The sequence below is a fragment of the Protopterus annectens genome, chromosome 17.part0 (genome assembly GCF_019279795.1).
Source record: "Protopterus annectens isolate FY-2018-M chromosome 17.part0, PAN1.0, whole genome shotgun sequence".
In the NCBI taxonomy this organism is placed as follows: domain Eukaryota; kingdom Metazoa; phylum Chordata; order Ceratodontiformes; family Protopteridae; genus Protopterus; species Protopterus annectens.
In genome coordinates, this window is record NC_056751.1 from 132,642,758 (window position 1) to 132,667,509 (window position 24,752).

General features: G+C 39.7%; 1 protein-coding gene across 5 annotated transcripts in view; it reads left to right on the plus strand.

Moving 5' to 3' along the window:
* The first annotated feature begins 20,447 nt into the window (after positions 1-20,447).
* Positions 20,448-24,752, plus strand: part of LOC122791373 (aminopeptidase O (putative)) — a 2,634,672-nt gene continuing 2,630,367 nt past the window's right edge. For 2 of the 5 annotated variants that reach the window (XM_044059087.1, XM_044059089.1), the window contains exon 1: positions 20,452-20,527. The gene's annotated coding sequence lies outside the window, so the exon portion shown is untranslated. Of the gene's footprint in view, positions 20,528-24,752 lie in introns of all 5 variants that reach the window. The other 3 variants (XM_044059091.1, XM_044059088.1, XM_044059090.1) reach the window with 3 other exon arrangements.

Sequence of the window (24,752 nt, forward strand, 5' to 3'; positions counted from 1 at the left end):
AAGTGTTTTACAACTGTCTGTGCTTATTTATGTTGAATTGTGTTTCATAGAGATCTAATATGATTTATGCTATATTACTGGAGCTTACTATGGCATGCTAGCATGTTTGTCTTCACCAAGTTGTTTAGTATATTAGTGTGTGCTATTTGCATAGTTGCACCTTGTTAACTAATAGTATTCCTGTATATATGTTGTGCATAGATTGCTCATACTGGTGTCTAATTAACTAACAGTATTCCTGTATATATGTTGTGCATAGATTGCTCATCATCGTCATCCTTCGGCTCTTCCCGTTAGGGGTCGCCACAGCGGATCATCTGTTTCCATTTCTCCCTGTCCTCTGCATCTTGCTCTGTCACACCAACCACCTGCACACCACATCCATAAACCTTATCTTAGGCCTTCCTCTTTTCCTGCTACCTGGTAGCTTCATCCTTAGCATATTTTTCCCAATATACTCAGCATCCCTCCTCAGCACGTCCAAACCAACGTAATCTTGCCTCTCTGGTTTTGTCTCCAAACCTTCAAACCTGGGCTGACCCTCTAATATACTTATTCCTAATCCTGTCCACCCTTGTCACACCCAGTGCAAATCTTAAACATCCTTAATTCATACTGGTGTCAAATTATGTCTATATAATCGTGGTGTAAATGGTGCATAGACTCACATTATAGACCCAGAACAGAGTGCTGCTCGCTATATTTTTATCTGCGACTGCATACCTGTCAGCCGAGGTCACTTCTCACTAATGTGTCATCCAGTTGGCTCAGTATCTGCATGTACTAGTAGTTGATTCAGGACATATTTTCTTGTATGCAGTAGCTATTTGCACAGTTTGTTTTGTAGTCTTTATAATGTATCTTTACCATCTCAACAGTGCTTACTCCTCTCTGTACTCTTCTTTTCCAGACCTAACACCACTCTAAGTAATCGGCTGCAATAACACCTTTATCCTTAACAAGACCGGTGGATACATTGTTATATGAAAAGTGCAGTCCGGGTCTGAACTGTCTGCAAATACAAACAGCTAAAGTTAACTTTGTGTATGTGTCTACCTGTTTGAGCTAATATTCATTATGCCCTGGAGAGCACTCTGCTTTGGCTTGTAAGCAGCACCCCCCCCCCCCCCCGCACACACACACACACACTTCTTCCATTTCTCTTTTATTCCCTTCTGTTAGCAAATAGTATCCATAACTGATCAAATACTGTGTTTGTTAATTTGAGAGGACAGTAGCCTACAGATACAAGGTTATGCTGTTTTTCCATCTTATAAATTGTTAAGAAATGACTTACAGCTTCACAGCAGTTTTTGGTCAATTCTTTTTCTTAAACACAAACTCACCTTTGCTTGGATCTTGGCTCATTAGCAGCAGTATAAAAGAACTGTCAGCCCACACTCTTGTTTCCCCCTCCCCTTCCATGTTTATTACCATAAGCCAATCCCAAAGTTAATAACTATTACCTGTGGCAGGCACCATTTTAGATTTTACATAGCTGGACTAGGTCTAAAGCACTAATAGCTCCCTTCCAATCAATATCTTAGGAAACCTTTATTACCTGATTTGGCTTACTAAGTCCCTTATGACCCATTAAAGAGTACCTCAGTGGAAAAAATCTGCTCAAGAAAGCTTAATGCTTTGTGTGGGCTCTTGAACGCTAAGTATCTTACCAGTGCATAAAAGTGAAATTTACACTCATAGCCATAAAAGTATAAAATGCAAAAACATGACTCTGTAGACCAAATTGTTATAAAAAGAAGAACCTAATACAAAGTTACAAAATAAACCTACTTTTAGCTCCAGTGCACTCACGCGCACTATAGACAGACCCTTACTACTTCGTGGTCTGGTTCAGCCCTGCTCCGTTTGCCCTCACTGCACTCAGGCTTGCTCCGCACCCCACCCCCAATTCCCACCTGCCCCAGTACAGCTAAATATATAGTGCTACAACCACACCCCCTCTTTCTGCAACCAATCAGCCATATCCAAGTTATCAATAGGCTCTCCAGTACTTAACCCCTCTATCCCATCTTAAATAGTTTAAACGGGGGAAAAGTCAACCTCAATAATCCCAATGCTACTTGCAATGAAACCAATTAAAATACTACCGCTGTACTCTCTGCTACCCTTTCTGCTTGTCCCATATCTTCCTACTGCCTATGAATATAATACATACCTAGGTTTCCACTACCCAAAAGGCCAAACCTCCACTTATATAGCTACACACAAGCTTGAACACTTAATACATCCCCTCCCATCTATCTCCTTACTTACTAGGTATCAGCATCCCATTAGAACAAGATTGCCAACCCTAAAACCAAGATACCAAAGTCTATTAATTAAAATCTGGAAGCTCACAATCAAATTACAATGCAACCTGACAATGGATGGAGATATCCACCCAAATCCTGTCCCATCCTCATCCACTGGTCCTTTACTAACTGTCCCACTACTATAAAAATCTTAGACAAACCCCCAAACTCACTCTTGATCAGTCACCTAAATATCAGAAGTGTAAACAATATGATTCAATACCTACATACCCTCTTAGTTGCTCTTTCCCCAGACATACTATGTCTAACTGAAACCTGGCTAAAACCTTCTACTTCAGATAAGAAAATTATACCACCAGGCTATAACATCCTAAGGCTTGATTGAACCAGTAGGAAGGGAGGTGGGGTAGCTGATCTGTATAAATCCATGCTTGAAGTGTCCAATAATGCCCTGCAAACATCCCTAATTGGCAATGCTGAAATACTTATCACTAAGCTCCACATTAAGAACAAATGTATACATTTCATCTGTGTGTATATTCCCCCAGGCAATAACATAAATACCCTCAAAGATATCCTACATTGGTTATCCAGCAACTACCCCCAAAAAAGTACTGTACTTGGGGACTTCAACATAAACTGGAACATGTGTTCCTCAGATCCCCCCACTCACCACATAAACCTTTATGGATTTTCACAGGTCGTATCCTCCCCCACTAGGATCAGTAAACCCAACAATAAAGAAAGTATTCCGGATTGGAGTCTTGTTAACACCCATCCCCTCAAATACAAGAGTGGGACCTTGCCTGATGATGTAAGTGATCACCTCCTCACCTATTTAATCAGGCAAAAAGCTGATATCCACAACCAGTCCATTTTTAAAATAGTAAGGAACAATAAGAATTTCAACTGCATGAATTTCCAAAATTAACTCAAATCTTGCAATTGGTAAGTTCTGAAACAATTACCACTTGCACAAGCAGCAAATTACTTTAATACCAAATTCATATCCATCCTTGACACGCATGCACCACCACAGACTATTAGAACCAAAACAAAAGTTGCTCCTTGGATCTCAAAAGAAACCAGAAAAAAATCCTACTTAGAAATAGGGCTTGGGCCACTTTACAGACTACAAAAAACCCATAGGTCAACTTAGATACAGACAGCTAAGAAATGAAACAAAAAAAAAAATCACCAGATTATAAAAGAAAAAACTATTACTGTCATCTACAAGAAAAACACCAAAACAAGCCACAAACGTTTTGGGTAGGTATAAACAAACTCCTTAGTCCAGGACAATGCTCCACTCCTGCCCCCTTGGATTCTAACCAACCCCCTAGAAGAAATTGCCAATACCTTTAACAGCTTCTTTATAACAACCATCCAGAACCTAGCTAACAATTTATCCCCCAGATGCCCATATTCTCCAGCCACTACACCCAGCTCTCCTTTAACTTAAAACCAGTTTGCACATATTTTGTCCGAAAATTACTTAAAAAACTAAAGTCTACCACCCTGTCGGCTAATCTACTCCCTGGAGAATATCTACAAAAAGCTACAGATACCATAGCACTATAACTGAAGGATCCATCCCCTCTGTCTGGAAGATATCCCATGTCATCCCACTCCATAAAGCGGGCAGCTCTACTGACTTGTCATACTATAGACCCATAGCTATTCTGTCACCCTTGGCTAAAATTATGGAAAAATGCATCCATAATCAACTCCTTGAACTATCTTGTCCATAATAATCTTTTAGCTAACACCCAACATGGCTTTAGACCATTCCATAGTACAACCTCAGCCATCCTCTCCTTCTCTAATGTCATTAACCAACACTGAAACAATAATAAACTTTCCTATACTATCTTTCTTGATCTTTCGAAAGCCTTTGATATGGTAAACCACCAAATACTCATAAACACTTTGAAATCCATCTCCCTAGAGGACCAGGCCATCCATTGGTTTTAATCCTAGCTCAGTGATGGACAACAGGCTGTCCTATGGCAGAGCAAACTATCCACCCTTTTACCCATCACCCTCTGAGTACCCCAAGGCTCCATACTAGGTCCACTATTATTTTCCATTTTCATCAATAATTTCTATAAGGTCATCCCAAATGCAACATGCATTCAATATGCGGATGACTCCACTTTAGTATGCTCCGACGCTTCACCTACAGAGTTGCAGATTCCATCCCAAAATACTTTTAATACAGTTGAAAATTGGCTTCTTAACTGTCATCTTATGTTAAATCCTAATAAAACCAAACTGCTGTTTTTCTCCCCCACTTGCAGATCTACCCCTATGACCTTTACATTAAAATCCAACAACGGCACCATAATTTCCCCAGATTCCTCAACCAAACTCTTAGGAGTTATAATAGATAATAACCTTAAGTTTGATCTGCATATTAATAAAACTATTAGAACAGTTAATAAAAAAACTTGGCTCACTATATAGGATCAAGCCCTTCCTAACGCCATTAGCCAGAACTGTAATTGCTCGTACACATCTACTCCCCACCCTCCTCTATGCTTCCCCTCTATTTACAAACCTCAGAAAAACTGATCTTAATAAACTTTCTAACACCTACAATCACATTGCTAGATTTGCTACTGATGCAGCCTAGAGAACTCATCACTGTCATAACCTAAATCTACTACAATGACTTGAGCTGCCTAACCTATTTCAGGTTAACCAACTAATAGTTGCACACAAGATCCTCTACCAACCAGATAATACACCCATCCTTAAAAACCTCATCACCCCGTACAGTAACCTTAGTGCACTTCGTTCATCTGAAAGACTAGTTCAAACTCTCAAATCCAACAACACAGCCGGAGGATCTGTTTGCAAAACTTGGAATTCTCTTTCTGCTAATCTTACATCTGAACTCTTTCTACCTCAGTTCAAGAAAAGTCTGATTCAGTACTTTAAAAAATGATGGCTATGTCATTGTCCTAATCCAGACTAACTAACCATCACTTGTGTGCACATGGAAGACTTCTGCCTACACTTTGTTTCTTAACTTGTATATCCTATGATCTCCTGCCAGGTTAGCCTACTAGGCATTCAATAACCCATCATTCTTAAAATAACTGTCTAGAATTTTCCATCTGAGTAAAAATGTAATAATTTGTTTGTATATATATATTTGTTTACATCTGTGTACAAATCTTTTTGTGTGTTTATTTTGTGTTTTAAACTGTAAAATGTAACAGTTTGGTGAATGTGTTTTTTGGAGCTTTTATCCAGTCAGACTATCCCGGTAAACAAATGTAAAATAAATAAGTGTTGCTGTAGCTTTAAAGGAATGTTTAGCTTTTGATGTTTATTTTGTTTCATTAATTAGGGAAGGACATGTTTTTTTGGTGGGATATATAAATGCTGAATGTGTTTTAGTTGAGATGTTTCTGATGAAGTCTTTGATACATTCTGACGAAAGCACTAAAACTTTAGCATTTTGAATTTGGCTGCATTATTAAACTTTATTGGTTTGGTCTCCGGTGTTTCGGGTCCGTTCCTTTGTTGCAATTGCTGATCTTAACAGTGCCAAGCAATGTTATTTTAATTTTTTCCTCCTCCTCAAACCTCTCAGCTGTCCCCCCCTTTTTTTACCCTATCCCATGTAAAATTGTCATGTTCTGATAAATCACCAAGAACAGTCATTAATGCCAGACTTGAGAATTTCATGCATTCTGAAAATGCATGTTGATGTAAAACCCTGTTATTTTGCTCTGTTCACTTTTTAAATTAATTATAGTAATATTTAAAAACATGTTCCTGCTTTTTGCTTTGTCCCAAATTCTTGAGCATAGGAGTTGCGATGTTTGTTTCTACTATAAATATAACAAAAATACTATGTCAAATAAATGTCGGTAATGTAGAACACTATCTCCACATTTAATGGAATTCATGAATATTCTTAATCAAATACTTTGCCCAGCATGTGCTAATCCATTACCTCATGCAGCTGACATGTCAGTCAAGGTTAAGTTATTCATGGATTTGCACATCAGTCAAACGTGCGCAAAGTGGGGGGGATAATCATATGGTCTTGGGAAAGTGGAATTAATAGTTCAATCAGTTAATAGAAGGGGCCCCTAGAAAGTCCTGAAGGTGTTGCTTGTCTTATACCCTGAAGTCTGGATGTTAGTCCTTGGACTCCATTGGTTGGGGATGATACAAAGATGCTGGGAACTGGGCCAGTCACAGTCCATGGAGCCGTAAAAAGTAATCCATATTGGAATTTTAACTGTGAAATGTGATTATCAAGTGTAGTTTCTATATTTTTTTGTGTTTCTGTGATATATCCTTGCTAAAGAGATGTTATAGCATCATGCAGCGCTGCAGTGTTTTACTTTTGACCATATCTTCTTTTTAAAATGGCTTATTTTGGTATTCATGGAGAGTATCCGGTACTTCCTGTATTTTATGTGGGGATTCTTTACAAGTCAATATTGAATCACAGACAGGACAACTGCTGAATAGCTCAGACGTGGCAGGATTTTGGTCATTCATATTACATTTAGGAAAACCAAATTAGATTTTTATGATAGGTTAAAAAAAGCTCCAGTGGCATAGACACAGTCCTGACTAGGACCAAAGTGACCTGAGATTTATTAACAGCTCAGTTGCTTGATGGAGGTGTTATAGGAGGATGGGCTTGTTAGTCTGGTTGAGGGGGAGAAGCAGAGCAGGATGCATAAAGCCACAATCCCTCTGAGGAGGATGTATGTCCTGGGTGGTGGCTTTCAGTTCACCAAGCCATTGCCTGGTGGTAATCTTTATTACCAAGCATATGGAAGTATGCAGTTGCAGAAGTCATCATTGTGGGTTCCCAGGGTAACACTAATGCTTTATCCCACCAGCTAATGCATGAGGTTAGAACATATAAGCACCCTCATTGTTAGGATGCCAGGGAAGGCATAAGCAGTCCTCATGACTGCCTCAGTATTATTGCTCTTCCAAATGTTACTTATTCCAACACTGTACTTCCATATTTCCCCTAGTACATGGAGATGAATGGGGCTTCACAGTTGGACTAGGTCTGATGGTCGGTAGGCATGGGGGAAGCACCTAGGGGAGAAAAAAAGTTTTGACAAGTGAAGGTTGAAAATCCAGGTTATTTTCTGTGTTTTTTGACAGGTAAAATATTTGAACTGCAAAGCTTGATCTGTGGGCAGTTAAGTATAGCTTCATATAATTTGCTAATTTATGCCTGTATTAGAAGGAAAGCTGTTTAATAGCTTGCACGTCAGAGTGTGAAGGGCGTTGCAGGTGTCTGCAAAAAATAAATATGAACACTTGACCTTGTGATTTTTCAGGAAATGTTTAATCATCTCGTGTCCTGTTTAAATGTATCAAGCAAAATGTTTAACTTGAATTCAGACATGCTTTAAGTTCCTAGTATCTTTGTGTATATGTGAAAGTGCAAATTAAATGTTGTTTAATCAGGTTGTATATAAAGGGTAAAACTGTCTTGTCTGTCTCGATCTGCCTAATGATGTATAGGAGTCCTCTTTGGGGAGTGTACCCAGGAAGAGGACACGTAAAAGGGAAACACCTGGAATCTCCTTCAGAGTCCCATACCCCAGTCACAGATCTAGACAAGGGAGAAGCTTCTTCTCTGTCCCCAAACTCGAGGAAACCCATGAAATGATAAAGAAAATCCTGGGCCACTGACTACACATCCACTTGAGGAAGAGATTACTCAGGTGGCATACCTGCTCCTACCCACCAGCAGCTTGGGTGGCTCTATCCTCTGCAAGATGGTGGATTTAGTTTGTCATCATGCATGGGAGGATCCAGATTTAGCAGACCCCATAATCTGAAAGCCAAACAAAACTCTCAGGACTCCCAAGTACAAGCCCCACTGGAGTAAGAGACTGCTTGTGGACTCTATTTTTATTTTGGCTACCATAAAATGAAAAACCCCAGAGGATGCTCAGGCAATCTTTCCTTCTGACAAGGAGTCTAGAGTCACGTATTGCTTAGGGAAGTGAGGATATCCTTCATACTGTTCTGTCACACCATAAATTGATGAATATGATCAGATTACACAGGGAGCTTGCCAGCATGAGTCCCTCAAAGGTGTCACATGGAGATACCCATAAACAGTTGGAGTCACAAGTGTCGAATACTATAACCATGGTTTCTGTGTGCCTGTAATTTAATGCTGGATCTGGATCAGCAAGGGCAACAGAATCAGATATCATGAGATAACAGGCTTGGTTTAGTTTAGTTGAATTCACGGAATACTTCACAGCAGCTTTTTGTTAATGTCTCATACAACAGGTGCACATTGTTACAGCCAGTCTTTAACATTTGGCCCAAATAAAGTAAACAAGAAGGCAAGAAAGTTCTCAGACGCTCATAAAATGTATGCCATGAATCAAAATTATACGAAAAGCATATGAATCTGGAAATCCCAGCATGAGGAGTATGGAAGCAGAGCTCCACAAAGACATAGCAGTTTCTCCAACAGCTGGCACTCTAGAGGCAGGAATGGTCCACAGAACAAGGGATTCTGTGGCCCTTCCCTTAGAAACAGGTAACAGAGTCCCTAAAGGACTGCTGAACAGTCCACCTCTGGAGACGTGGCTGTTGAATTTTCTTTTTTTTTTCATATAAACAATTTTATTAAATTATCACTTAAGACATAGGCCATGCACACATACACTAATAGAAAACAAAACAAACCTTATTAATATTTTATATGGACTTCTTTATAATTGTCATTCAGTCCAACATTACATAAATTGCTCAGTACATGGCTTCCCTTGAACCTCACGTCTACCGAACGTTATTCTGCATCTACTGTCCCCACAAATTCCATTTATTTCTATATCATTTGTTCTTTCATCTCTTTTGCAATATTCAGTACTTCAAATACAGTTGGTTTAGTTTTTTCCCTATTTTCTAGTGATTGCTTTTTTCATAGCCAACAGAATTAAACTTAATAAGGACTTACTATGTCTTGGCAATTCAGATCCTGTGTCCCAACTCAAAATAATCATTTCTTTAGTTACAAGCATTTGTTCCCCCAATATTTCTGACAGAGTACTCTGTACGGATATTTGTTTAAATTGCCAACTCATTACATTCCCCAAAAAACATGTTCCCAGTTACCTCTTTCTTCCCCAACACACCTCCACCATTCCATAGAGATTACTACTAGGCTATCTGCCCTTATGGGCCATTTTAATACCAGCCAAGTACCCCATGTGAGAATCAAACCCTGCATTTGTGTCTGCAAGGTAAACACCATAACCGTTATGCCAACTTCCTTCCCTAAGAAAGGACACTGTAACTTTCCAGAGTCTGAGAAAATCTGTGTTAATGCTTTAAGGAAATCTGTCTACTTGCTCTGCAAGTCACTCAGTGATACTGGTATCATGGCCGAGTGGTTTTCATAGACCAGTACTAGGCTAACTGCCCTTATGTGCCATTTTAAGCCTAGCCAATTACCTCATGTGAGAATCAAACCCTGCACCTTGTGTCTGTGAGGTACTCCTTTTTTCTTTGAGATTTTATATATTTCTTACAGTTTTTTCTGCTACCCTTTTCTTCCCATTGTACACTACTTTGTGTGTTTGCTGCTACCATGGTTGGTAGGCCTTTCCTACCCCCCATTTTAGCATTTCCCATTAAGGGTGCTTTCCTTTTTGCAAAAAAAAAAAAAAAAATTACATTACCATTGTTTTTTTTTTCTTTTGGTTGGTTTCTGTTCTGTTGTAAGTTGTAAACATATTATTTGGTGTTCATTTCAGTAGTTTGGAAATACTTGTTCCTTCATTATGCCCGATAAAGGATTAAAAAAATGTGACAGATGTGAGCATAAAATGCCTTTCTCAGATGCGCACACTGTATACTGTTTAGGTGTGGAACACCTTGATCTGGACTATGACATCTGTCGTGGCTTTAATTGACTGTAAAAAATAAACTGATACTAAGGGGTATGTTGCCAACTCCTTTCACTGAGGAGGCCTTAGCTGGAGTTCAACCTCCTAAAGTAAAAGTTAGGGACCCTTCAAAAAGGTTCAAGTCTGTAAAATCCTCAGCTTCGACATCTCTGGAGCCAAGAAAGGGAAATCTGACTCCAAGTCTCCTGCTAGCCCCCCTCCTTTGGATCCAAGCAAGTATCTCACTACTTCAGCTACATCGAATCCAACTAAATGCACTTCAGATCCAGTTCCCAGATCCAAAGCCTTTGCCCTGCATGGTGTATTCCCATTCTGTGGATCCAGTGCCATCCAGGGTGCCCTCCCCTTTCCTTAAACAGCATTGTAAGTCCCATTCAGTGATGTCTTCCCGTTCCACCGGAACTGTCACAGAAGCAGATGTGGAATGGATGATGAGCTTTTCACAGAGCAGTTTCAGAAGGGAGTCTTTACTGTTCCTATCCCCTCAGGTCAGGAACAATGTCCAGCTAATATTCCATTGACAACTCTTCCTCCTCTGATCCAACCTGTGGTATTAGAGTCTTCAGATCTGAGAGTTCCGGGCCCTTCTGTTTCGGTCCAAAAAGGACTTTGTTCTCAGATCTAAATGTTATTCAGAGTGCACCTGCTCCAACTTCTTCAGATCTCGAGAACTCTTGCAGTCGAAGCCTCTAGGTCAGATCCGATAGAAAAGAGTCAACTCCAAGGGTTTTGGAGCCATCTCTTCCCCTCGAAGCTTCAGTGTTGGACAGCTTAGCTCCAGCTTCTGCCTTGGGCGGATGGCTCTCAGAGTGAAGGGAGGTGAGGGGTCAGAAACTTGCTTTCTCAGCTCCGTTGGCTTCCTTCTCTCCAGAGTGATTGGCCTTTGAGGTTTTGAAGAGGATTTTCTTTGCTCCTGTAGATCAGGTAGGTCCTTCCTTCTCGACATCCCTACTGACTTTGCACTGTCATTGTCAGCATTCTACACCACTGGGACAGCCAGCCCAGAGCTTTCAGACCATCCAACCGAGTGTTTTCATCTCTTCTGATACTTCTCCAGATCATCCCACTGAAAAAGTCCCTAGGAAGAAGATATGCTAGGGGAAGCACTTGGACTCCCCACCAGGGGTCCATCACCACGGATACGGACTTTAATGAGGAAAAAGGGTCTCCAAAATCACCACCTGATGATGTCTCATTTGGAGACATCCTTGAGATTCTTAAGCAGAAGGATGGTTGGTCTGCCCAAAACCCAACTCCTGAGGAGTCAGTTTTTTCTAGAAGCTTTCGGCACTGGTCTGTCTACCTCCTGGGTCACTCCACCTGCTGATGACCTCATTGACTTGGTGTCTAAGCTGGTGTGGAAGGAACTGGATACGACTGAGGCAATCCTCAAGAGACCAGACAGGATTCTGGATCCACCGGTAGGGAGAGACCAATGGAGTAAGAGTGTACCTGTTGATTCAATGGTTGTGGTGGCAGCTACAAAAAAGGAAATCACAGAACAGTTACACTGTCCATCCCCCTAAGAGAGATTCTAGGGATTTGGAAAGTGAGTATATGCTTCAGCGACATTTGCTCTCTAATCACTGAACTACTTGGCAAACTTTAAGAGATTGCAAAGGGATTTGATTAAAGAACTCTCTAACTCCCTTTCAGGGTCCACCACTGCAGAGGCTCAAACTTCTGTGATCTCCCAGTTGGCTACCCCTCAGTCTACTGTGAATTCATCCATGAGGCTCATCTCACATGCTGCAGAAAGGCACCTCAAGGGCTGAGGGTTCAGGTATTTCCATCAGGAGACATGCCTGAAAGTACCTGTGAGACTTTATGGAGCCCTTCAAGTCTTTTTTTTGTCACTGCTCCTTTTGATGGTTCTTATTTGTTTGGCTCCTACAGTAAAAGACACACTCTCCAGGTGTGTGAAGGATGGAAAGACCTTATCTGTAGTGGGCATACATTTTTCAACCCCTCAATGGACCTTTTCCAGGAACCAACAGGGAGGTTGAAAGATGTGGTTCAGGAAGTGACGGGATCCTTCCCAGGAAACACATGGAGAGAGAGCCCCCAGAGGCATGAGGGGGAGGCAATAATGGCAGAAGACACCCTGTGGCAGAGGAGGCTGACAAAACCAATGGTCTAGGGATACCTTTTTCGACAGACCCTTTCAGCATTCCTGAAGGTAGGCCTGATTGTCTTTTTCTTGAGGCAGTCAGGGATTGCTTATCACTGTACCAGGAAGCCTGGCTAAACATAACAAAAGACACTTGGGTGCAGAGAATTATTTTCAGATGTTATATTATTCCCTTTTCCCTTCCACCCCCATCATTCAAGAAAATCCCCGATGTCCCACCCAATCAGAGGGAAGTAGCAGTATAGGAAGTACAAAAGCTGCTAAGAAAAAGAGAGTTATCCAAGAGGTCCCCTCAGACCAGATAGAATCCGGAATTTACTCGATTCTTTTTAGTGCCAAAGAAAACACAGGCCTGCAGACCCATTTTAGATCTCAGTGTGTTAAATCTGTTCAACACACCAAGTTCTGGATGATCACAGTTCAGTCCATTTTGCCCTTTCTGAGCAAGGATGACTGGATGTGGTCGATAGACCTTCAATATGCATACTATCATATCATATAAAGATGAACAGATGATCCAGAAGTTAACTACACCTCCAGCTGGGAGACAATTATTACCAGTTCAGAGGACTGCCGTTTAGTCTCACCAGAGACCCTAGCCCCAGGATGTTCACCAAGTCCATGGCAGTAGTAACAGCTCACCTGAGACTGCAGGGATTCCAGGTGTTTGCATACTTAGATGACTGGCTCATCATTCCTCTGACTAGGCATCAACTGGTATAAGCACAAAACCAAGTCTTGCAGGTTTGTTCAAATCTTGGTATAACCATGAATTACAAGTCTCAACTGCAACCAACTCAAAATTTGGAATTTATGGGAGCAAAGTTCAACACAGTATCTATGATAACATCTCTTCCCCTTGTTAGGGTACAAACAGTAGAGAGTCAGGTCAGGAAGATAATTTGCAGTACCAGAATTTCAACACGGTCGATTCTGCAAGCTCTAGGATCAATGTCAGCGGCGATAATTTTGGTTCTTCTAGCAAGATATTACATGCGAATTCTACAATGGATACTACAAATTCAATGGTCAATCCTCTCTCAACGTATGGTGTCAAAATACAAATAACTTGGGTATGCAAATGGTCTCTCTCCTGGTGGATGCAGTCACAACTTGTTGCAAGGTTGTCTTTTCACTCTCCCTCAGCCCAAGGCCATAGTGACCACGGACGCTTCCCAAATTGGTAGGGGGTGCATTTTCTGGTGAAGACAGTCCAAGGCACTTGGTCCCCCTGAAGAGGCCAATTTTTGCATATCAATGTTCTGGAAATGACAACTGTGCTTCTGGTGTTGCAAGCATTCCAAAACTCTCTCCCTCTATGAACGACTGTGATCCAAATGAACATGTCAGTGGTTTGGTACATCAACAAACAAGGGGGAACCAAATCTTATCCCTTGTATGGAGAAGCAATGGGCTATCTCCTCCAACCTCTTTCTAATTGCAATGTACATTCCGGGGAAATCCAACGTGACAGCATTCAAACTAACCAAGTCCATTTTACTACCCCATTCATGGGTGGTCTTTCAACTCCAAAGTGATGGATATTTTTTGCTACTCGGGCCACCCTTGATGCCATCTCTTTGTATCACCCCTAAACAAGTACAGCAGCCTTTTTGCCCCAATCCCCCCATCGGGAGAGTCACTGAGGGATGCTCTTCTCCACATTTGGCCCCCTGCTCTGTTATACGCTTATCCCCGACTCCTTTAATTCCCAAGTTCCTTCATAAAGCAGCCAGGTTAAAGAGCAAAGTCATCCTCATTGCACCTTATTGGCCTTGACAAATTTGTTTCCCCTTCCTCTGGCCTCATCTTTGGTATCCATTTTGGATTCTGGATTCAACTCTAGACCTCCTGTCTCACCCGACGGGCATGATTCACCTGGACATTTCAAACCTTAAACTGTCTCCATGGTTTCTCCAATTCTATTAATAGGTAGGCAACCTATGCTCTCTTCACTTGTCCGTTCTATTCTATCTTCCCATAAGCCCTCTATGAGAAAACTATACAGAAGTAAATGGAGAAGATGTATTTATTAGGCAGAACACAAACAAACAGAACCTTTCTCAGCACTGACACATTCTGTTCTTGAATTTTTAGCAAGTTTGTTTAATGAGGGTGCTAGTTCAGACGTCCAACTCACATCTATTTCAAATCTCCACGTGGGGTTTCAGAATTCTTCACTGGCTTCCTCCAAGCTGTGTAAAGCATTTTTGAAAGGTACTCTCCTACTTAGACCTCTTTACAAAGATTCTGTACCACCATGGGATTTAAGTTTGGTACTGCAAGCCTAAACAGTCTCCCTTTGAACCTGCAGTTAACTGTGATTTGAAGTTCCTGACCTGGAAGACTGTCTTTTTAGTGGCAATTACATCAGCTAAACAAATTTCAAAACTTCAAGCTTTATCTTCTAAGGCCCCATACTTGATTTTTCACAAGGATAGGGTCACTTTATGTACCAGTGATTCCTTCCTACCTAAGGTGGTTTCAGAATCCAACATTAACCTGGTGTTATTCTTCCCAAACATTACAAATAAAGGGGAATATATTCTGCATTTACTGGATGTTCACAGACAATTACATTTCTATCTGCACCGAACAAAACAATTTAAAAATTCAAACCAGCTCTTGTTTCCTGTACACAGCACAAAATGGGTGAATCAGTTACAAAAGTAACCTTAGCCAGATGGTTAACGGATTGTATTTCCTTTGTCTACACTAAATTGAATGTTCCCCTTCCAAAACCATTAAAAGCTCATTCCCCTAGATCTATGGCTACTTCCACCGTATTCCATTTTAGAGCATCCATGGATGACATCTGTGCAGCTACTACATGGTCAAATCCTCATGCCTTTATCAATCATTACAAACTAGATCTGGTCTTGAAGGGAAGAGTGTCCTTTGGCTGAATCATACTCAGGAATATCCTTCCTTAAAGTCCACCCAGGAATATAGGTAGCTGGGGACTCTGTCCCATACGTTAAGGAACAAATGAAAACTTCTTTATCTGATGTCAAAATTATGTACTTACCATAATGTTCCATTTATGTTGTCCATTTTCATTCTTCCTCAACTCCCCACCCTTCATTCCCCTCCATTTCTCACAACTGATTTCTGGAGGAATGAGACATTTAAGGACACTGATGACACCTTATGTCCATTGTGTTGAACTCCAGTTACGGCAATTCCTTTATAGTTTCTCTTTGAAGCTGTAAATAGGTTCTTAGGGAAGTTGGGCTTGGTGCATTATAGGTAGAAAATGAGCTCGAGAGTTTGTTGTTCACCACGAGCTAGAGTAATGGCCAAGTCAGATCTGAACCCATATGCTGAGGAAGAATGAAAATGGACAACACAGATGGAACAGAGGAAGAATGAAATGGACAGCATAGATGGAACATCATGGTAAGTACATAACTTCTTTTTAACACTGCTAGAATATTAGGAACAGGAAAGTATAAAAATATATCAAAGCACACAGTGATAAATTATTTGCTTCACTAAAAAGGAAAGCTTGTTTGTGTCTTTTGGCTTTTCCCGGTTAGGGGTCGCCACAGCGGAACTCCGGTCCGCTAATGATTGACAGTAGATTTTTACATGCCGAGTTGCCGGCCCAGACGCACAACCTTCAACGAAGGTATGCCCATTCACGCATGTCTCCACACAGAAGACGCTCTAGTTCAGAATCGAACGTCTTACTGTGAGGCGACAACGCTACTGCAGCACCACCACCACTGCAGTCTCTAAAAAGGAAAGTCAGCTCAGTAAATTATAGCAGAAAGAATATTAACAGAAAAGCAAATATAACACTGATACACTCTCTATAAAGAAGGAAAATTTTGAACACAGAAGTAACAGACACTCTTACACTTTTTCACTACATGCACACAATGATAACATAAGGAAAAAATATCTTCTCACTCAGTTGAGGATATTTGTGTGGAGCAGGAGCATTCTTCACTTCCAATTGTGGGGCCAAATGTTTAAACTATGTAAGTAGGAAACTGAAGAAACATCCAAACTTTTCTTTTACAATGTGGGAGAAATGGGAGCATGAGAATAGTTCAAAGGTACATACTGGGGGCTGGAAATAAACGAGGAGGGAAGAAAATTATGGCTATCAAAGGCCAAAGGGAACACGCAAGGATCACTCTATCGTATAATTGGGAGGAGGTAACCTGATCAGCAAGCTACAGACAAAACAGTCTGTTTTAAAAGAACACACCATGTGAAAGTGAGTAACTAAGGCTTACATGAGAAAAAAAGGCAGAAGCATTTTACTGCAAGTGTTATCACACAGGAAAACCACAGCAAGGTGAAAATTGTTAATTCTACTTCAGTGACTGAGCTACCCAAGAAAGCTATTCTGTAACCATCAGAATCTAACAGTAAATAATATGCACAGAACTGAGTAAATTTACCCAGGTTTTCAAATCAAATCAATTTCACACAACACATCTGTAGTTAAATATGCAGTAAATGCTTCTGTGGAGGTCAAATAGAAAAGTATACCAACTTCTGATAAGGCACACTGGGTAAATTATGTGCTTCATTAGTGACAGAAGTCAGTCCAACAAACCACAACATAATAAAGATTAACAGAAAACTGTCTGAAACACACTGGTGCACTTTGCATAGAAAGAAGATTATGAACAGAGAAGTAACATGAATTGTTATGCTCTTTCACAATATGCACAAAGTGATTGACTGAACAAGACATTTTTTCTTATATTAGAGTACCCTTACAGTTGGAGCTTAAGGTATATTATACTTCCTGTAGGAAATCTGAAGAATATTTTTATCTCAAAAGGTATACATAGGTGTACAGTATATGTTTTAGCTAAAAGCAGATAGTTTCTAGATTAAATGGTATTTTTTTCTTAATGTTTTATTTTCAAACCCATGTGCAAGTTATTGTTTGCATATTGAACATTTTAACTTAACTGAAGTAAAGGACTGTATTAGCTTTAAATGCATGTGGATATTAGTTTAAGGTTTTATGCATTTCACTGGTATATTCAGCTGTGTGGCATTGACCCTAGTTGCCATCATTTCACTATTTAAAGCAGAGTGTATTTTAATGGTAAACAGTGAGGTGTGCTTTATTTATTTTGCTAATTTTAACTTTCTGGTAACAGTGATAACTAAAAACTGAGAAACCAAAGGTGTTACTGAAGGGTTGCCATTTATCTCCCTTTATTTAAATACTGCCCGAGTTTGTACAAAATAATTTAAGTCAAGTTTTAATGTTAATAAAGACTGCAGTGAAAGTCAGTGGTCTCAGTCTGCGGTGGGTGAAATCCTAGGAAGGCAGTGATTGTAACCCTGAACTGTAGCCATTCGTTATGATTTGGGTCTGCTAGGGCTTGGCTATTATCCAAGGCAGCAGTGCACATACATTCTGGTTATAGAAAATGTATATATTCCTGTATTATTTGCTCAAAATATATACTACAGTATGGACTGTGGGAATATTCTCACAACAGTTAGCTAGATCACTTACTGTGGTATAAAATAAGTTAGCTACTCACATAGAAACTCCTTTGAAGGGAGATCTGAAAGTGTGTAATTAAACCAGTGAGGCTAACCTGTGAAGAATAAATTCTGGGAAATATTACTTTTAGAGATGAACATTGGGCCGGACAGAAAACTTCAACATTGGCATTGGACTTTTCTTTTGGTTAAAATGCAGCCTTTATCTTGGAAGGGCTGTCCAGATTGAACACTTCTCTGAATTTACTGTTTGATTTATTTTGATACTGCAAAGCTGAGTAGGTAATATTATTTGTTGGCACCCCGCTACCTGTCAGCACATCAGTTCCCCCATGATCTATTGGCACATTCATTCCTCATAGGATGAGAGCTGTTCACAATCCATTTGTTCTCTTGAAGTGACAGTCTTTAGTGGAGCTATCATCCTGGCAGCCATTAGAGCATTTTATGGATGCAGCCTAACTACCCCTGGTGGTGACATGGGCTCTGCATCATCAAAGCAGGGATGGGTATGCCCCTGATACAGAGTTGTGGCTGCTCATTGACAGTGTCTCTGCAAGAGTTATCATACAGGCTTATGTGGACCCATCCATGTTCCCACACCTGCAGCCTGTTGTTGAGTAAGTGACCTACATCACTCCCCCTGGAGCACTAGCCAACTACTAGGGGAGAAGCCACTAAAACCTTCCCTCCCAAGCAATAACACTGATTTAAGTCACACATCTCACCCACTCCTCCCCAGTTCTTGCAGCTGCCTGAGACATTAATGGATCTGGGGTTGTTTGGGTCAGTCAGGGCAAGTGGGCTAATATTTAATTTTGTGGATTATTAAATAAACCTGAATTTTATGCATGGCCTAACACTACTGTCTTGTTTGAACTTTTGCACTGGTAAAGAATGTGGACAACTGGCCAGAGACTTGCCTGTATTTTTAGTACTTCATAGTTCCTCTGCTGCCAAATGTGAACCATATTTGGACTATACATTCCTTAAAGTAGTGTGACTGTTATGTGCTTGCTATGGTTAACTGGCATCTGCAAAAATAAAGGAATTAGTAGGGAAAATCATGGAATCACCAGTGGGGACTGACCATAAACTGGTGTACAGCTGATTATACTGGGCAACACAGCTGCCAACTCTGAAGTACTACCCGTGGAGAGAGTTCTGGAATCTTTAGTGATATTAAATGCTATGTCACCACTTTGAACTGGGGCTTGGCAGACTGATCAAGATCCTGTCATCCCAGTTGACAGGAGAGTAACTGGAAACATATATGGATGAGAGACTAAATATGGACTACCACAAACTTAAGAATGTTAATTAGGACTGGCACAACTGAGCAATTAAATTGCATAACTGGACATTTTAATGTCACTAAACCAGTAAATGCACACAAGCATAACTTACAGTACATTTTAAAGTTGTGACTTGAACTCGATAGCAACAGTAAAACACAAATATTAAAAATGTTTGCAGTACACAGGTTTAAAAGAGTTTTGTTTAGTAATATAAGAAAATAGGCACTACAGATTGATCCTAAGAAATCTGACAAATTACAATTGTGGAGGGAAAAGTCATATTGCTAAGCACTGTATTTACAACACAAATGCAAAAAAAAAGAAAAGCCTACTTTAGATGAAGTAGTTCCTATGGAGTGGTGTAACAAGACAACTACAGCTAGGAGAAATGAGGTAGGTTTGTGTCATTCTGTTACATCCAACATATTAAGACTTAATTTATGTAGAGGGAATGGAGGTTTAAACGTTACTGAACACTGGAAACATGAAAGGTTTCACTAATATATAAGCTTAAAGTTAGTAACAACAAAAACGGGGGTAAAATGCATTCATGCTGAGAGAAAAGAGGGTACCCTTACACATTAGAAATTTAGACAGTTCTACTAAACAATTTCATTTTCACGTAATGTTGGGGGAAAGACCATGTATTTAAAACAGCATGTTAAATGATGGGAAGAGTTATTTGCAGTGCGTCAATTTAGAATACCCATTCAGTACAAAAATGATGGGCCACTAAGGCAGTAGCATTCACACAATGATTAAGAATCAATCTCATGATGAGAAGGGAACGAGCACAGAAACTACAAAAGCAGCCAGAAGTTTTGATTAGATAACATAAAGGCTCCCGTCTTTTTTCAAGAACATTTTACAAAGCTAGAACACGCTGCACCTTATCGTAGTTATAAGTGGTGCCATAAGTCTGCAGTTCTGTTACAGAAAAGGACTGACTACAAGTACAGAAACAACTAAAGGTACAGACCATCATGGGTCTCCGAAAATTGAAAAAATAAGTTTGAGCTATGCCTTTTCTACAAATGAATGAGGTCGATTTTAACATAATTTGAACGACATTCCCGCCCTGCACCCAAAATAACGTTTACCGTCATTTATACTGCAAAAGTCACCAGCTTACATAAACCAAAACAATGCTTAAGGTACAGAAAAGTATATTTAACAAATCGAAATCACTCTAGCCTTGGTAAAGAACCTAAGTCTCTGCTTGTCGGTATTCAACAGGCATAAAAAGATTAGATTAACCCAACTATATCAAACAAATCATAACTTCACTGTAAGTAAAGAAAGGAAATAAAAGCTGCATTTACGGCTTCACTTCCTGCTCAGTGTGCATGTCCGGTCCCGCCAACAACAAAAACCCGGAAGTGTTAATTGTTAACGTTCGTTGGGGTGAGTTAAAGTAGAATTGTACTTTCGCGGATAGGGGATTATTTTTGAATATTAAAAATACTTGGTGAAGTTGGTGTTTGAGAACTTCCATTACTAGTATCATTCATATCATGTTACGGAGATTTTATAATAATCCTTTTGGTAGGGATTTGTGTCGCTGTGGCCCCTGGAACGTCCCCGATTCTGCCTTGTTCCTCGTGTTTTTTTTTGTTGTTGTTACATCACTAAATATTACAGTCAGTTAATACTGGACATTAGAGTTTGTTTTATTGTTCAGAAAATACACGTTGATGTAAAACGTGTTATTTTATTAACTTTTAAGTGAATTAGAATGAAATTGTCCACGTTTTTGTCACTTTCTCACCCCATTATTTCTAGTTTGTCCGGAATTCATGAGTAAAGAATTTGATAGTTACTGGAGATATCGGACACTATGTCTCTAGGAAGGTGTTAATCTGTGTTTACTGTAGATTTTTGCATTTGTACTACTGGAAGGTGTTGGGCCACTACAGCCCTGGAAGGGCGTTATGTATACAGCAACACTCACCCTGGAGGGCATTGTTGCATTATTAAAAAATGGTCTATCTGTTAAATTGTTTTGTAATTTTTTTATTATACGTGTGTGTGTATATGTATATATATATATATATATATATATATTTTTTTTTTTTTAATCATTTAGTTCTTCCTCCTACTGTCTTAAATTTGCTGTACTATATGATGGCAAATTATTGAGAGTTGAAGTCACTTAAATGAGTTACATTTAAGTTTCAGACTTTATCATAGCTCTCAACTAAACGGGAACAAATCCAGATGTAATCCAGAACACTTAAAATATTAGTTCTGTTAATCTGAGACATTGACAGAATAAGAGTATGTGAATCAATATACATTTTTCTGAAGTTAAAGTCAGTAACTTTATTTATTGTCATTGTTAATTTTAATTCACCACGTTTTCTCCAGAAGTCCCCAGTTTTAGGTGGGATTAAGGGAGGCAGAGGTAAAATTTGAGTCTAAAGCAGGGGTGTCCCTGAAAATCAGGTACAGGTGAGAAGTATGGACTTCGTATCCATCAGAAAATGCATGTTAACATAGATCATGTTATTGTAACAACTTTCTAATTTTATAAGAGCAATATTTAAAATCTGTCCTTATTTTTAAGCCTTTGTTCCCCCATTATTTTAGGCTTTATCCAGATTTCTTGACTTGAGGCATGCTTGCCTTTTAAAGGATTATCATCCACTACTCAATCCCTTTCTCTGTCCCGCGGTAGTGGTGCTGCGGTAGCGTTGTCGCCTCACAGCATGATGTCCTGTTCGATTCTCAGCTAGAGCGTCTTCTGTGTGGAGGCATGTGTGAATGAGCGTGCCTTAGTTGAAAGTTGTGCGTCAGGGCTGGTAACTTGGCACGTAAAAATCCACTACCAAACATTAGCGGACCTAACCGGGATAAGCCGAAAGACACAACAACAACTTGATCTCTTTCTCTCATGCATATACAGAAACTCTTCCACTTTCATGAACGCAAGCAGTCATACACACATACAGACAGACATAAACACACAAACACAAGTACTTTTCTGTTGGTTTTTTTTTTTATCTGTTGGTTTTAATTTTACACTCATTAAACAACGAAAGTGCTGCTTAGTGAGTGTAAAATAATGACTCAATCACTCTCACTCTTACTGTCTTGCATGCATACACACACACACACACACTCTTTTCTTTTTTAATTTTACACTGGCTAAACAGCAGAAGTGCTGCAAGTGTAAAATAATGGCAGCAGGAATGGCCTTTAGTCAACTGGTGCCCTAGGCAAAAGGACTACAATGTACCCCCATATCACCCGGTGCCCCCATTTTGGTCTATCTACACCATCCACATTACTGGTAAAGCACCCCCTGCTAGAGTGGCACCCTAGGTGGCCGCCTAGTTGGCCTATGACTAAGGCCGGGTATGAATGGCAGCCATTACATTTCGAGCCCCGCAGCAGCTTAACAGGCAGCTTTGAAGTAGCGGACTCATTTTTCATTGGGCATTACCTGTACATTAACACCTTGCCGAAGAACATTTTATTCTTCAGTCGAAGTGACAATGTACAGGTCTCCCATTCTGTAACAAGTGTTAAGCAACCCTTTAAGTATTGTTAAGGTTGAATCTTGCACTATAGCAGTGTTGAACAAGGATATAATTCAGCTGTTTTGTGCGTAATCTGGGCGCAACATGCACTACAAAGATTTTCTGAATCAGAGAAAACCCATACTCCCCACACAGTATGCAGAGACCAGACAGGGCACTTCCATTATTTGGAGAATCGCCATTTTAATTAGGCACATTTTTGGGGTGTGGAGCAGTGAAGGGAGAATAGGTAGATTTGTTGTATAAGGCAGCCCTGCTGAGAACTGAACTGAAAAATTTGCAAGGAAGCAATGCTAATCATTGTGCTACTTATGGAGCCCTCATGGTACACAGTTTCTTTTTATTTAAGGTTATTGATGATTGTGTTGGTTATTGTTATCCCTGATGTCCTGGCCTCATGGTACACAGTTGTTTTATTTATTTAAGGTTATTGATTGTATTGGTTATTGTTATCCCTGATGTCCTGTACCACTCTCAGTGATTTACCAAAGTAATCTCTAGCAATCTCCTTAGTCATGGTTGATGGTGGTGGTGACAGAATAAAAGTTGTATAGTATTATGTAATAGAATTTTTGCAGCCTTCGTTGATTCCATTTCTAAAATGACAATTGTATCCTCCCTCCCACATCAGTGGTACCCTAAGTCTATTCTCTGCAATCACCTGTCATGTTCCATCTTAATATACTGCATTTTATCAACAATAAAGTAAAAGTAGTTATATTTTGACATAATCGCACTCATAGGCACTGCATCTTAAGACATAAGCAGACTCAAAGGTACTGAAATGAAATGTTTTAATTTGCAAAGTGGAGATGTTAGAGCTACCAAGATACTTGCAAGAACAGCCATGGTACCCTTTAACTGCTTCCCCCACCAGTGCTTTAGCTTTGTACATTTTTTATGTATTGGAAGTAATAAATTTAGCCAATGACTCAAAACATCAGAGCTTTATATATCGTTCTGTTGCAGTCAGTTATTACTAGTGTTGTATGAATGACATAGCAGGCAGGACTATAGCTTTAAGAAATAAAACCAATGGAGGACACCAGCCAAATTTCCCATTACCAACAGGAAGTATTTTTTCAAGGTAATAGCTAATTGCTTCACCAAACATTTAGTCTATTTAGCTCAATGTCAGCTTTGTTAACAGTTTTATGTAAGGAAGACAAACCATTGTTTTAAAGACAGAATCAGGGAGCATCTTCGAGATATCAGACAGGGTAATGGTCTAAATTCTTTAGCCAAGCATGTTATGGATTTGGGAGTTGAGCATAATTTTAAGTTCAAGGTGATAGAGACTATCACTTTAGGGCAAAGGCTAGGTGATATTAAGACTTATTACAGAAAATAGGGAATTATATTGGATTTTGAACCTGCAAGCAGATAGATAGGGATTAAATGGTAAGGTCTGTTTAAGACCTAACTTGAAACAGAGAAGACCTTTTTGCCCTAAATGAATCTTAATTGATTAATTGATTGTAGGGAGATATATATATATATATATATATATATATATATATACATTGTGATATTTTATTGTCTGAGGAAGCTGACATAAACCTCCCTGAATTTGTGTACATCATGGGTGTGCTTTTGGATTTATTTTGCTACTTCACTTCATTAAGCCAGTATTGTAAATAATCACGAGGTTATTTATGCAAGTTAGGAATGCATTCCTTTTACTAAATCTAATACAATGAGAGGGAATTAGATATTGACAACATTTGGTGTCTGTTAGCTACAGTATCTCTAATCAAGCTCTGTGTGTGTGTGTCTGTGCATGTGTGTGTGAGAGAGAGCGAGATTGTTTTAATTCTGATGTTGGAGATTCTTAGCACTGACAGCCAGAACGTTGTGGTCTTTAGGCGCCTTTATTAAATCTAAACAGTGTCATAGGTTGTTGTTGTGTCTTTCGGCTTTTCCCGGTTAGGGGTCGCCACAGTGGAATTCCGGTCCGCTAATTATTGGCAATTGATTTTTACGTGCCGAGTAACAATGTCATAGGTACACATACATTAATAGAAAAGAAAACAAACCAGATTAATATCTTTCATTATTTTCACACCTTACATGCAAGAGAGCTTAGA